Genomic DNA, 15,358 nt, shown 5'->3' with positions numbered 1-15,358 from the left:
GGTCTTAATTTAAAAAAGTTAGGCATAAGGTTAGCAGTGTGGTTATAGTTAGGTTAAGGCCCAGTGCAGTCAAACACACACACACTATGGAGGTTGGAAATTGTAATATCTTTTTCACAATATAATGCTCTTTTAGTGTAAGAGCTGTTTGAAAAGGCAGCCTGAAATTTCAGCCGGTTGTGGTGGGATGGCGTTTTGGCACCAGGTGGTAAATTAGTTTAGACCAATAAGAAAGAGTTCCAAACATCTCTGCCAAGAACAGATAGTTTTCAGATTTCCTCTCCCCACAAAGACCACTCCCTTCTAGTCTTAGCTAAATTCTTGCTTGCAAAATTGGTCTTTGCTAAGAAGATATTTTTGTTTCTGCTTGACCATTTTAATTGAAAAACAATCACAGTAAGGTACTTAATTGTTCCTCCGAAATTATTTGATATCAAGATAAAAACAGCTGCATTGGACCTTTTAAACTCAGATTTGAAGAAATAATAGAAATAGGCGGGTTTAGCCATAATTATGACTTTGTGGCTGTGGTAACTAGTGACGACAGGCGGTTTTAGCCATAGACTGTTTTAGCCTGTACGTTGGGACTGTTTTATGGTAGTTTTAAAATTGTTTTATTTTTGATCTGTGGATTTGAACAAAATGGAAAATATACAATGTTTCATGTTTCAGTAAAAAAGGTCATTGAGCAAAATCTGAAAGAAAAACAGTGTAATATGAGGGCACTAACATGTTCTCCATTCAAAACATCTGTTGCTGATTTCGTGTCATCACAAATGATATTCTGAGGGTGAGAAGAGAAGCCTATTTAGTCAAATTCAACATTGCTATAGCAATCTGGCTACTGAACATACACTGAATCCAGGTAAGACTCAAATTTTCAAGGAGTGTTTGTTAAAACACTAACTTGGCTGCCCTTCACCATTGTACTGTTGGCACACATTTGCAGTACATTCTTGTCTTTCTTTCACTTTTACCTTAGATCAACCAATTAACAGTTCATGCAGAATTTGTTTTCAGTAACTCTAAATCCCCATCATGAAGAACCCAAGCAGACTGGTGTAAGCCCCATCTTCACCTGGTTAGGCTTCAGTGGTCCCCAACTGTGAAGCCTGTTGACTCTGAAGCTGTTGGATCTTAATATTCATCTCCTCAATTACAGCTAGAAGACAGAACAAAAAACACAGATAGGAAGGGATGAGCAAAATAAACTACAAGTGAAGTTCTATTGCATTTAAGTGAAATACTTGTATTACAAATATGACAAACGTTTGTATTTGTGTGTGTTACCTTGTTTCATGCCATGTTTCTCCTGCAGAGCCGGTTGAACCTTCTCTATCTGCTTGGTGAGGAACTCTATTTTGCGCTTGAAAAACTCTTTTGTGCCATCAACATTCTGCAGAGATATTTCAAATGAGGCTTACAAACTCATATTATACAGACAGATTTCCAAATAATTGTACTAACAAGCAAATACATGTATATGGAACAGCAGAGTTTAACAAAATATAGTCAAATGACTCCTGGGTTCCCTGATCAAAACAAAAAGTTGAAAAAAACAAGTGAGACTTGTAGGAACGATCTTTCAGAATGTGTCTTGTTTTCCTTTTTCCATTGCTACAGTGTGCCTTCATGAACACGACCCTGATAAAAGCAAAGGATTGGGTCATGTCAGCGTACACGAAATTAGAAGATATTATTGCTCTGGCTGGGCAAGGTTAAAATAAAAAAATCTAATTGGGACTAGAAAACAGATTACTTACCCAAAGTGAATTTATGCGTCAACTGTACAATGAAGGGTATTAGCAATTTGTTATCAATTACTTTTCTGCCCACCTTTTCAACGTAGTATCCTGTCCCCACATCCACTAAGACATGTTCCATGTCATTAAGTGTTCCAGGGACGTACATCTAATAGCAAGTGATGTTAAAAGGACAACAGAAAACTTCCAACAACACTATTAAGAAATGCTTACTGAAGATATTGTATCGAACTCGAGTCCAGTGACTGTCAAGCCAACACCTTAACTGTTACGCCAAGAGGTTTGAACCTCTTGACGAGGTATTATAGTTGTTGGGTTAAGGTCGCTACACTACCCCCTGTCTTACGAGAGAGTATGTCCCGACTATTCTCTATACTAAGTCCTTCACTTATACACGCGTCTCCGATTGCCTCACAGGCACCATCCCACTTCTGATACCAATGTAGCGAATTCGGGGGTAGCCCCGACCGGGATACCTCAACTGTTACACCAAAAGGTCTGAACCTTTTGACGAGGTCATTAGGTATTGGGTTAAGGTTGCTACAATATAAAATGGCAGAGAAGGCGCTGTGGACTCATTTTCATGTTTTAAATACTGTATTTAACAATGCACCTTCAATCAATCTCAAATTAGAGTAATCAAGTGTGTTGAATATGAGAAAAAATTGTTTGCTTGTATGTTTGAAGACTAGGAGGCTTTCAGTAAGCAAAAGTTTAAAAATAAAATACATATATAGGCATCTCCGATCAGTAACATAAGGATACAGAGCTTGTGAGGGGCACCAGCAATTATTTTCCTAAAAAAAAGGTAAAATGTAAATTATCAATTGAAGTGTCATATTTACAAACACCAATGTGGGGTGAGATCTTCATAAAAGATCATTTCAATACATTTATTTCAGTATCTGTAAAAGCTTCCATACAAAACAAAAACTGAACAAAACCTAGAATGCATTAAGTGTAGTTCGAGCAGCTCACCTGCATTGTTTTTGTTGAGGACACTCAAACTGTCCTTAGCTTCTACATATTTCCTCTGGACAACTTTGAGCTGACCTATAGAGGAGGTCAAAAACTCTGCCTCCTGCAAAAAAATGAAAGAATCAGGTGATGCAACTTAGACGGATACCAGACACATTAGCTGCAGTATTTTCATTCATGAGGTAAAGAACTAAGTTTACCTGGCCCAAATATATTGCATTGATTGCTTATATCAATATTGGCCTGAAATAAAGGAGCAACATTAGTCTACTGACATTTACTTTATGTTCTTAATTATATTTTGTTATTGTTGATGCATTGTCGAGAAGTAACCTACATGTAACAAGCATTTTGTTGTACGATGTACAGTATAACATGCGTATTCCGTACATACAACTAATAAAACTTGAAAATGGAGAAGCTAGCTACATGAGATCATGTAAGAAACAAACTGAGCATGAATGGACACTAGACAGCATTAAAAAACATCTTAGCATTTAGCTACAAAATTGTAGCTTTACTTGACTCATCGCGCTCTAGCGACTCCTTGTGATGGGCCGGGCGCTGGCAGGCTTCGGTCATCAGTTGAAAGGTGTTTCCTCCAACACATTGGTGCAGCTGGCTTCCGGATAAGCGGGCAGGTGTTAAGGTCATGTTTCGGAGTAGCATGACTCGACCTTCGCCTCTCCCGAGCCCGTTGGGTAGTTGTAGCGATGAGACAAGATCGTAATTGGATATCACGAAATTGGGGGGGGGGAATATACACTGCTCAAAAAAATAAAGGGAACACTTAAACAACACAATGTAACTCCAAGTCAATCACACTTCTGTGAAATCAAACTGTCCACTTAGGAAGCAACACTGATTGACAGTAAAGTTCACATGCTGTTGTGCAAATGGAATAGACAAAAGGTGGAAATTATAGGCAATTAGCCAGACACTCCCAATAAAGGAGTGATTCTGCAGGTGGTGACCACAGACCACTTCTCAGTTCCTATGCTTCCTGGCTGATGTTTTGGTCACTTTTGAATGCTGGCAGTGCTCTCACTCTAGTGGTAGCATGAGACGGAGTCTACAACCCACACAAGTGGCTCAGGTAGTGCAGCTCATCCAGGATGGCACATCAATGCGAGCTGTGGCAAGAAGGTTTGCTGTGTCTGTCAGCGTAGTGTCCAGAGCATGGAGGCGCTACCAGGAGACAGGCCAGTACATCAGGAGACGTGGAGGAGGCCGTAGGAGGGCAACAACCCAGCAGCAGGACCGTTACCTCCGCCTTTGAGCAGGAGGAGCACTGCCAGAGCCCTGCAAAATGACCTCCAGCAGGCCACAAATGTGCATGTGGCAGCATATGGTCTCACAAGGGCTCTGAGGATCTCATCTCGGTACCTGATGGCAGTCAGGCTAACTCTGGCGAGCACATGGAGGGCTGTGCGGCCCCACAAAGAAATGCCACCCCACACCATGAGTGACCCACCGCCAAACCGGTCATGCTGGAGGATGTTGCAGGCAGCAGAACGTTCTCCACGGCGTCTCCAGACTCTGTCACGTCTGTCACATGTGCTCATGTGCTCAGTGTGAACCTGCTTTCATCTGTGAAGAGCACAGGGCGCCAGTGGCGAATTTGCCAATCTTGGTGTTCTCTGGCAAATGCCAAACGTCCTGCACGGTGTTGGGCTGTAAGCACAACCCCCACCTGTGGACGTCAGGCCCTCATACCACCCTCATGGAGTCTGTTTCTGACCGTTTGAGCAGACACGTTCACATTTGTGGCCTGCTGGAGGTCATTTTGCAGGGCTCTGGCAGTGCTCCTCCTGCTCAAAGGCGGAGGTAGCAGTCCTGCTGCTGGGTTGTTGCCCTCCTACGGCCTCCTCCACGTCTCCTGATGTACTGGCCTGTCTCCTGGTAGCGCCTCCATGCTCTGGACACTACGCTGACAGACACAGCAAACCTTCTTGCCACAGCTCGCATTGATGTGCCATCCTGGATGAGCTGCACTACCTGAGCCACTTGTGTGGGTTGTAGACTCCGTCTCATGCTACCACTAGAGTGAGAGCACCGCCAGCATTCAAAAGTGACCAAAACATCAGCCAGGAAGCATAGGAACGGAGAAGTGGTCTGTGGTCACCACCTGCAGAATCACTCCTTTTTTGGGGGTGTCAGGGTAATTGCCTATAATTTCCACCTTTTGTCTATTCCATTTGCACAACAGCATGTGAAATTTATTGTCAATCAGTGTTGCTTCCTAATAGGACAGTTTGATTTCACAGAAGTGTGATTGACTTGGAGTTACATTGTGTTGTTTAAGTGTTCCCTTTATTTTTTTGAGCAGTGTATATATATATATATGAGTACTAGTCAAAAGTTTGGACACCTACTCATTCAAGGGTTTTTATTTATTTTTAGTATTTTAGAATAATAGTGAAGACATCAAAACTATGAAACATGGAATCATGTAGTAACCAAACAAAACCAAACCAAAAAAAATTAAAAGTAGCCACCCTTTGCCTTGACGACAGCTTTGCACACACTTGGCATTCTCTCCACCAGCTTCATGAGTCATTTGGAATGTATTTCAATTAACGTGTGTGCCTTGTTAAAAGTTAATTTGTGGAATTTATTTCCTTCTTAATGCATTTGAGCCAATAAGTTGTGTTGTGAAAAGGTAGGGGGGTATACAGAATATTTGGTAAAAGACCAAGTTCATATCTTGGCAAGAACAGCTCAAATAAGCAAAGAAACAACAGTCCATCAATACTTTAAGACATGGAGGTTAGTCAATTCGGAAAATTTCAAGAACTTTGAAAGTGCAGTCGCAAAAACTATCATGCGCTATGAAGAAACTGGCTCTCATGAAAGGAAGACCCAGAGTTACCTCTGCTGCAGAGGATGAGTTCATTAGAGTAACAAGCCTCACAAATTGCAGCCCAAATAAATGCTTCACAGAGTTCAAGGAACAGGCACATCTCAACATCAGCTGTCCAGAGGAGACTGTGTGAATCAGGCTTTCATGGTCGAATTGCTGCAAAGAACCACTACTAAAGGACACCAATAATAAGAAGAGACTTGCTTGGGCCAAGAAACACAAGCAATGGACATTAGACCAGCGGAAATCTGTTCTTTGGTCTAGAGTCCAAATTTTAGATTTTGGTTGCGACCTGTCTTTGTGAGACGCCGTGTGGGTGAATGGATGATCTCCGCATGTTTAATTCCCACCGTAAAGAATGGAGGAAGTGTTATGGTGAGGGGGTGCTTTGCTGGTGACACCGTCTGTGATTTATTTAGAATTCAAGGCACACTTAACCAGCATGGCTACCACAACATTCTGCAGTGATACACCATGCCATCTGGTTTGGGCTTAGTGGGACTATCATTTGTTTTTCAACAGGACAATGACCCAACACACCTCCAGGCTGTGTAAGGGCTATTTGACCAAGGAGGAGAGTGATGGAGTGCTGCATCCGATGACCTGGCCTCCACAATCCCCCGACCGCAACCAATTTAAAAAAATGTTATTTATTTCACCTCTATTTAGCCAGGTAGGCAAGTTGAGAACAAGTTCTCATTCACAACTGTGACCTGGCCAAGAATAAAGCAAAGCAGTTCGACACATACTACAACAGAGTTACACATGGAATAAACAAAACATACAGTCAATAATACAGTTGAAGAAAATCTATATACAGTGTGTGCAAATGAGGTAAGAAAAGGGAGGTAAGGCAATAAATTGGCCATGGTGACGAAGTAATTACAATATACCAATTAGACACTAGAGTGATTGATGTGCAGAATATGAATGTGCAAGTAGATATACAGGGGTGCAAAGGAGCAAGATAAATAAATAAATACAGTATGGGGATGAGGTAGTTGGTTGGGCTATGTACAGGTGCAGTTATCTGTGAGCTGCTCAGACAGCTGGTGCTTAACTTCTTTAGGACTGGGGGGCAGTATTGAGTAGCTTGGATAAAAAGGTGCCCAGAGTAAACTGCCTGCTACTCAGTCCTAAAAGCTACAATATGCATATAATTAGTAGATTTGGATAGAGAACACTCTGAAGTTTCTAAAACAGTTTGAATGATGTCTGTGAGTATAACAGAACTCTTATGGCAGGCAAAAACCAGAGAAAAAATCCAACCAGGAAGTTGGAAATCTGAGGTTTGTAGTTTTTCAAGTCATTGCAGCACTTCGAGATATTAGCTGATGTACGAAGGGCTATATAAAATAAACTTGATTTGATTTGATTGCCTATCGAATATACAGTGTCTATGGCAGGGGTGTCAAAGTCAAATGGACGGAGGGCCAAATAAAAAATTTAGCTACAAGCCGAGGGCCGGACTGTTCGAATGTTCATTGAAAAAATTTTAAATGACGCATATAGTCTAGTGAACCTAATTGAACCTACTGAAAACCTAACAAATATATTCCAATATGATCAGATAAATAAAGCAATATTTTCTTATGGCTCTGTCAGTAATCTTTAATTTTCAGACACAAAAGACAAATTTCCTTTATATAAAAATCCCCATAACATGAACATTAAATGAAAGAAACCGGTATTCAAGGCACCATCAGTAGCCTATATTTTCTATTTTAGCAAAAGTGGGCTAAATTTACTTCAAAGAAAAAAACAATAATAGCAATTTTCTATCATCCACTCAACTGAAATATTTTTAAAATATAATTGGATTGAAATACAATAAAATAAAGTGCAAAAATCTATTAATCAAAAACACTTTGTTTAAGGAGAAGTAACATGCAGTGAAAACAAATATTAAACTTTAACTTTTAAACTTGAACTGAGTAAAAACTCTAAATATGTGATTGCACAGTAATGTTCACTTGTTTGAGGTTGAGGGTGATACTTGGTGGTGTCCCATCTTTTCCACAAGTTCATCAATGTTCGGGGTAAGGCTCTGAGCTGAGGAAATCCTCAGAATTGAGTGGAGGTGTTCAGCAGTAAGTCGACTTCTGTGTGATGTTTTGTTCAGGTTCATCAAAGAAAACAGTTGTTCACACAGGTATGTGCTGCCAAACATAGACAACGTTTGAGCAGCCTGGATGCGCAGCTGGGGCATTGTGTCGGGGAGGAAACGGGCGAACTCCGCAGCACCCACTGCCGCATATTTTGCCCTCAGTGCATCATTGCATTGGAGGTCAATCAACTCCATTTGGAGGTTTGGTGGTGAGCTTTCCACGTCAACAGCAAATGGGTTACCGAGCAGTTCCAACCTGCTTTTTTGTGCTTCAAAGTCAGCAAATTGGCGTCGAAAGTCAGCGGCAAGCATACCTATTTTATCAGCCAACTGTGCGCTCGGGAACGCACTGGTAGAGAGCTTCTCTTTCATGGTCTGGCAGCTGGGAAAGTGGCTCAAATTTTCTTTCCGCATCTGCGTCTCCCACAGAGTCAGTTTGGTTTTAAATGCCTTCACTGTACTGTACATATCAGAGATGACATGATCCCGACCCTGCAGCTGCAAGTTCATTGCATTCAGATGACTCGTAATGTCACACAGAAAAGCCATTTCACACAGAAACATTTCGTCTCGGAGTTGTGTTGTGTCTTTCCCTTTGCTGTCCAAGAACAGACAAATCTCCTCACGAAGCTCGAAACATCTTTGAAGCACCTTTCCCTGGCTTAGCCATCGCACCTCTGTGTGATAAGGCAAATCACCATGCTCCGTTTCTAACTCCGTCAGAAATGCCTTGAATTGGCGGTGGTTCAAACCTTTGGCTCTGATAAAGTTAACTGTGCGCGTGATGATGCTCATTACATGCTCCATTTTCAAGGCTTTACCGCACAACGCTTCCTGGTGTATGATACAATGATAAGCTGTCAGCTCACCTGTCGCGTTTTCCTCTTGCATCTTTTCCCGTATCTTCGCCACCAGTCCGCTCCTGTGTCCACACATCGCAGGTGCTCCGTCGGTTGTCAAACCCACGAGTTTTTCCCAAGGCAGCTCCATCTCATTTACACATCTTGACACCTCTTCATACAAATCATGCCCCGTAGTTGTGCCATGCATAGGACGTAAAGCCAAAAACTCCTCTGTCACGCTTAGGCTGGAGTCCACTCCGCGGATGAAAATTGACAACTGGGCAATGTCAGAAATGTCGGTGCTCTCATCCACAGCCAAGGAATATGCAATGAAATCTTTTCCCTTTTTCACAAGCTGCTCTTTTAGATTGATGGACAACTGGTCTACTCTCTCGGCAATGGTGTTTCTGCTCAGACTCACATTTAAAAAGAGTTGCCTTTTTTCTGGGCAAACTTCGTCACAAACTTTAATCATGCAGTTTTTGATGAAATCCCCCTCCGTAAATGGCCGGGCTGATTTAGCGATCTCTTCTGCCAAAATAAAACTGGCCTTGACAGCAGCCTGGCCTTGTGATTTGGCTTTTTTGAACAGAGCCTGTCGAGATTTGAGGCCTCGTTTTAATTCCTCTGCCTTTTGTAGCCTTTGTTCCATGTCCATATTCTTGTTTTTGTCCGCGTGTTTCGTTTCATAATGTCGTCTCAGATTATACTCTTTCAGTACCGCCACACTTTCTCCACACAGAAGACACACATGTTTTCCAGCTACCTCCGTGAACATATACTCCGACTCCCACCTTGTTTGAAACCCCCGGTTCTCAGTGTCCACCTTCCGTTTTGCCATTTTTGATGGGTATCTGAAAGTTAATTTTACTGTGATGCTGACGACTGCTGTGCCAATAAATATTGAAATGAAGCAGCCTACTGCTCGGTGCGTCACCGTTGCATTGTGGGAAATGTAGTATTGGTGCGTGTAAAAGATCTGCGGGCTGCCGGCTTGCTGCGGTCTGCGGGCCGGTTCTAATAATAAATCAAGATCATCCCAGGGGCCGTAAAAAACCTTCTCGCGGGCCGGATGTGGCCCGCGGGCCTTGACTCTGACATATGTGGTCTATGGGGTCATATTGCACTACCTACGGCTTCCACTAGATGTCAACAGTCTTTAGAACCTTGTTTGATGCTTCTACTGTGAAGGTAGGGAATGAGAGCTGACTGAGTCAGGGGTCTGGCAGAGTGCCACAAGCTCATTCTCGCGCACTTCTGTGAGAGTTAACTGCTTTCCATTGCATTTCTACAGACAAAGGAATTCTCCGGTTGAAATATTATTGAAGATTTATGATAAAAACATCCTAAAGATTGATTCTATACTTAATTTGACATGTTTCTACGAACTGTAATAGGACTTTTCGTCTGAACTATCGCCATTTTTGCTCGCGCCTCCTGAGTTTGGATTTGTGTACTAAACGTGCAAACAAAATGGAGGTATTTGGACATAAATGATGGACTTTATCGAAACAAAACAAACATTTATTGAGGAACTGGGATTCCTGGGAGTGCATTCTGATGAAGATCATCAAAGGTAAGTGAATATTTATAATGCTATTTCTGACTTCTGTTGACTCCACAACATGGTGGGTATCTGTATGGCATGTTTTTGTGTCTGAGCGCCGCACTCAGATTATTGCATGGTGTGCTTTTTCCGAAAAGTTTTTTGGAAATCTGACACAGCGGTTGCATTAACCTGTTGGGGATGGGGGCGCTGTTTAGACTATTTATGCTAATGTGGCTAATTTTTTAAACGGCTTCCCACAAAATCCTTGATCGTACAATATGCATATTATTATTATTATTGGATAGAAAACAGTCTATAGTTTCTATAGGAGTTGAAATTTTGTCTCTAAGTGGAACAGAGCCCATTCTACAGCAATTTCCCTGACATGGAGTCAGATTTGAGAAACGTTGGCCACTTTTCTGAAGTCATTTAAACGGGCACTGTCGTTGCTATGACTATACGGACACTTCTTACGTCTTCCCCTGGATGCCTTTACGTGATGACGATTCCAACGGGCTCGATTGCTCGTTCACAGGCCCTACAAATGAAAAAAACCTTTAGCTAGCAAGTCTTTTCTTGCTGCGTAACGCGCGTGGAAGACACCGACCCTCTCCTGTTCCAAGCGTTAGTTTAGCCTGTTATATTTCTCCGGTCATCTTTTCACTCGTTATAGGAGTTACAAACATCACAAAGTAGTTAATTTAAAGCGTTTTATAGCAATTTATATCCGTTTAGTGCGATTTTGGGACATTTATTTTTGCAACGATGTGAAAAGTTGGGAACGCTTTTCAGTTCATCCCGAACGTAGTTGACATTTCCACATGGCAAGAGGACAGCTTTCCACCAAAAGACGATTTCTCCCAAGAAAGGATCCTTTGCCCAAGATACTGATGGAAGAACAGCTCAAGGTAGGACATTTTTATTATGATAAATCGTGTTTCTGTCGAAACATTTTAGTGGCTTAGGACGCCATGTTTTTTGACGTAGCTTCGCTTGGCGCAAACTGTATTGAAAAGTAAGGATAAATTAAAAAATGTAATAACGCAATTGTATTAAGAATTAAATTGTCTATCAATCCCTGTCCACCCTATATTTTTTAGTCACGTTTATGAGTATTTATGTATAAGAGTAGATCACTGTCTAAGTGGCGCAAGGACGTTTTCTTTACCAGCTTGTCTACATTTCACATTGTCTAACCATGATTTTGGTGGCTAAATATAAACATTTTCGATCAAACTGTATATGCATGTTGTAATGTGATGTTACAGGAGTGTCATCAGAAGAATTCTGAGAAGGTTAGTGAAAAAATTTATATCTTTTGGCGATGTTGACTTTTATCGCTCACTTTGGCTAGAATCAATGCTGGGCTGCTAATTGCTATGTGCTAAGCTAATATAACGATTTATTGTGTTTTCGCTGTAAGACACTTAGAAAATCTGAAATATTGTCTGTATTCACAGGATCTGTGTCTTTCGATTCGTGTATGCTGTGTATTTTTACGAAATGTTTGATGATTAGTAGTTAGGTAAACACGTTGCTCATTGTAATTATTCTAGTCCATTTGTGATGGTGGGTGCAATTGTAAACTATGCCATATACCTGAAATATGCACTTTTTTCTAACAAAACCTATCCCATACCATAAATATGTTATCAGACTGTCATCTAATGAGTTTTTTTGTTGGTTAGGGGCTATAAATATCTTAGTTTAGCCGAATTGGTGATGGCTACTGGTGTTGGTGGACAAATAAAAGATGGTGGATTATGCTAATGTGTTTTTAGGTAATAGATGTACATCTTTACATATTGTGTCTTCCCTGTAAAACATTTTAAAAATCGGAAATGTTGACTGGATTCATAAGATCTGTGTCTTTCATTAGCTGTATTGGACTTTAATGTGTGAAAGTTAAATATTTTTAAAAAATATTTTTTTTGAATTTCGCGGCACTGGTTTTTCAGTGGGGGGGGGGGGGGGTGTGCCGCTAGCGCCACGCTGATCCTAGACAGGTTAAGGAGAAATGTATCTATAATTCCATGCATAACAATTCTATCTTTTAGCAATGTTTATTATGAGTATTTCTGTAAATTGATGTGGCTCTCTGCAAAATCACCAGATGTTTTGGAGGCAAAACATTACTGAACATAATGCACCAATGTAAACTAAGATTTTTGGATATAAATATTAACTTTTTCAAACAAAACATACATGTATTGTGTAACATGAAGTCCTATGAGTGTCATCTGATGAAGATCAAAGGTTAGTGATTCATTTTCTCTATTTCTGCTTTTTGTGACTCTCTTTTGCTGGAAAAATGGTTGTGTTTTTCTGTGACTAGGTGCTTTCGTTGTAAAGCCTTTTTGAAATCGGACACTGTGGCTGGATTTACAACAACTTTATCTTTAAAATGGTGTAAAATACTTGTATGTTTGAGGAATTTTAATTATGGGATTTCTGTTTTGAATTTGGCGCCCTGCAATTTCACTGGCTGTTGTTGAGGTGGGACGCTAGCGTCCCGAATATCCCAGAGAGGCCTCTACTTCCTCACAAACCCGGGTCCGGGAGCACCCCCATCAGTAAAAAAAGCTGACTAGCATAGGCTAGCATAGCGTCACAAGTAAATAGTAGCATCTAAATATCATTAAATCACAAGTCCAAGACACCAGATGAAAGATACACATCTTGTGAATCCAGCCATCATTTCTGATTTTTAAAATGTTTTACAGGGAAGACACAATATGTAAATCTATTAGCTAACCACGTTAGCAAAAGACACCACTTTTTTTACTCCACCCTTTTCTTACTGCATCAGTAGCTATCACAAATTCAACCAAATAAAGATATAAATAGCCACTAACCAAGAAACACTTTCATCAGATGACAGTCTGATAATATATGCTATACAATAAATATGTTTTGTTAGAAAAATGTGCATATTTCAGGTATAAATCATAGTTTACCATTGCAGCCACCATCACAACTCTCACCAAAGCAACTAGAATAATTACAGAGACCATTGTGTATTACCTAAATACTCATCATAAAATATTTCTTAAAAATACACAGCGTACAGCAAATGAAAGACACAGATCTTGTGAATCCAGCCAATATTTCAGATTTTCTAAGTGTTTTACAGCGAAAACACAATATAGCGTTATATTAGCTTACCACAAAAGCAAACATCACAACAGCATTGATTCAAGCCAAAAATAGCGATAACGTATAAACCACCAAAATATATAAATTTTTTCACTAACCTTCTCAGAATTCTTCAGATGACAGTGCTATAACATCATATTACACAATGCATATAGAGTTTGTTCGAAAATGTGCATATTTAGCGCCACAAATCGTGGTTATACAATGAGAAAAGTAGCAAAGCTGCCCAGAAAATGTCAGGAGAAATCTTTGGAGAGGCACCTATTCTAATCAGTAACTATTCCAAAACTTGACAAAAAAATACAGGTTGGACAGCAATTGAAAGACAAATTAGTTCTTAATGCAATCGCTGGGTTACATTTTTAAAATTAACGTTACTTCAAAATACAGCGTGAGATAAAGCGAGGCTGCACTGCAATTAATGGCGGCTTATGCATTTGACATTTTTCAACAGAACAACGAATTATCAGCATAAATAGTTCTTACTTTTTGATGAACTCTCATCAGAATCTTGGGAAAGGTGTCCTTTGTCCAAAAGAATCGTTGCTAGGTTGTATAACGTCCTCTTCAACGTTGCAATTAGCAGTAAACATTAGCATGTGAGAGAGATACCCAACCCCCTAGAACGCCAGGAAATGAAATACCCGAAAATCGCAATATACTGACATAAACTGATATAATTTGGTTTAAAATAACAAGATTATGATGTCTTTAAAGCCTATATCGAATAAAAACACAGCCGGAAATGTCTAAGATCTATAACCGATGGTTCTAGTACAATATGCCAAGGTCCTCAGTGCGTCAGAGCGAAGAGGGAAAATAACAGACACGTCTTTGCCAAGTGATTTATAACCTTTGAGATCTACGTAGAGACTCCATTTCAAGTCACCCTATTCGCTAACATCCAGGGGAAGGTGTATGCAGTGCATCTCAACCAATAGAAGACAGGCAGATTCATACACAGGTCTCAGAGCAGCTTGCAAAATTTGGCATTCTCACATACACATAGGAAAATTGCTCTAAGTCCAGTTCTGTTTCACTCACAGATATAATTCAAACGGTTTTAGAAACTAGAGAGTGTTTTCTATCCAATAGTAATAATAATATGCATATTGTACGAGCAAGAATTGAGTACGAGGCAGTTTAATTTGGGAACGTCATTATTACAAAGTGCTAACAGCTCCCCCTATTGACAAGAAGTTTTAAAGCTAGTAAGGGAGATATGAGTCTCCAGCTTCAGTGATTTTTGCAACTCATTCCAGTCATTGGCAGCAGAGAACTGGAAGGAAAGGTAGCCAAAGGAGGAATTGGCTTTGGGGGTGACTCGAGAGATATACCTGCTGGAGCGCGTGCTACGGGTGGGTGCTGCTATGGTGACCAGTGAGCTGAGATAAGGCGGGGCCTTACGTATCAGAGACTTGTAGATGACCTGAAGCCAGTGGGGTTGGCGACAAGTTGTTGTTTTATCAGATTTAGCCTGTTCCAGTTTGCAGAATGCATACAGGTATTTGAATATAAGCTAGCGCGTGGAAAAGGGAATCCGGTCAGAGTAGACGTTTAAAATGTAGGTGTACTGTAGACGCATGACCTGTTCGGAATTCCATGATTAGAACTCCATTATCAGAATACAAAAACTGCATAAACTGTCAAGTGTAGACACTGCCTCGTAACCATAATTGCATTCCAAACCCAATACAGCTCGGTGTAAACAAGCGTAGTGGTAGGATCTGAATCTTCTGCCAACCGGTAACGTAGATAGCTAAAGTTAGTTACTCAGATGGCACGACTGGCTAATCAGCTGGGCTGGAACAAGCAAACAGTAGAAAATAATGGCCCCAGAATGACTTCAACCGAGATTCAAGAACCCTCTGTTACCTGCTCAAATTGAGTCTTTAGTCCCTCCAACTGAGGAAGAGAAAGCTCTGTCAGATTTACCGTCATGTTGAAAATGTGAGACAAATCAGATTGACCCTTCTGACTAACGTATTTCCAGTTTGAGAAAATGCCCTTTTCATTGCGAAGGTGCAGAAGAAGTGATATACTGACCCCTACTGAGGGATATACTGCCCCCAATTCCTTTCTAGACCAAAGTGCAAGGAT

The 15,358-nt window shown here is 40.6% G+C and overlaps 1 pseudogene; it reads right to left on the bottom strand.

The window, feature by feature from the left end:
• Positions 1 to 1,082: 1,082 nt before the first annotated feature.
• LOC129815536 (prefoldin subunit 5-like) lies at positions 1,083 to 15,199 on the bottom strand (annotated as a pseudogene).
• Between the last annotated feature and the right edge of the window lie 159 nt (positions 15,200 to 15,358).

This window comes from Salvelinus fontinalis, chromosome 18 (assembly GCF_029448725.1).
Source record: "Salvelinus fontinalis isolate EN_2023a chromosome 18, ASM2944872v1, whole genome shotgun sequence".
Taxonomy (NCBI): domain Eukaryota; kingdom Metazoa; phylum Chordata; class Actinopteri; order Salmoniformes; family Salmonidae; genus Salvelinus; species Salvelinus fontinalis.
The sequence above is the reverse complement of the archived record's forward strand: the minus strand, read 5'-3'. Positions and strand labels throughout refer to the sequence as shown.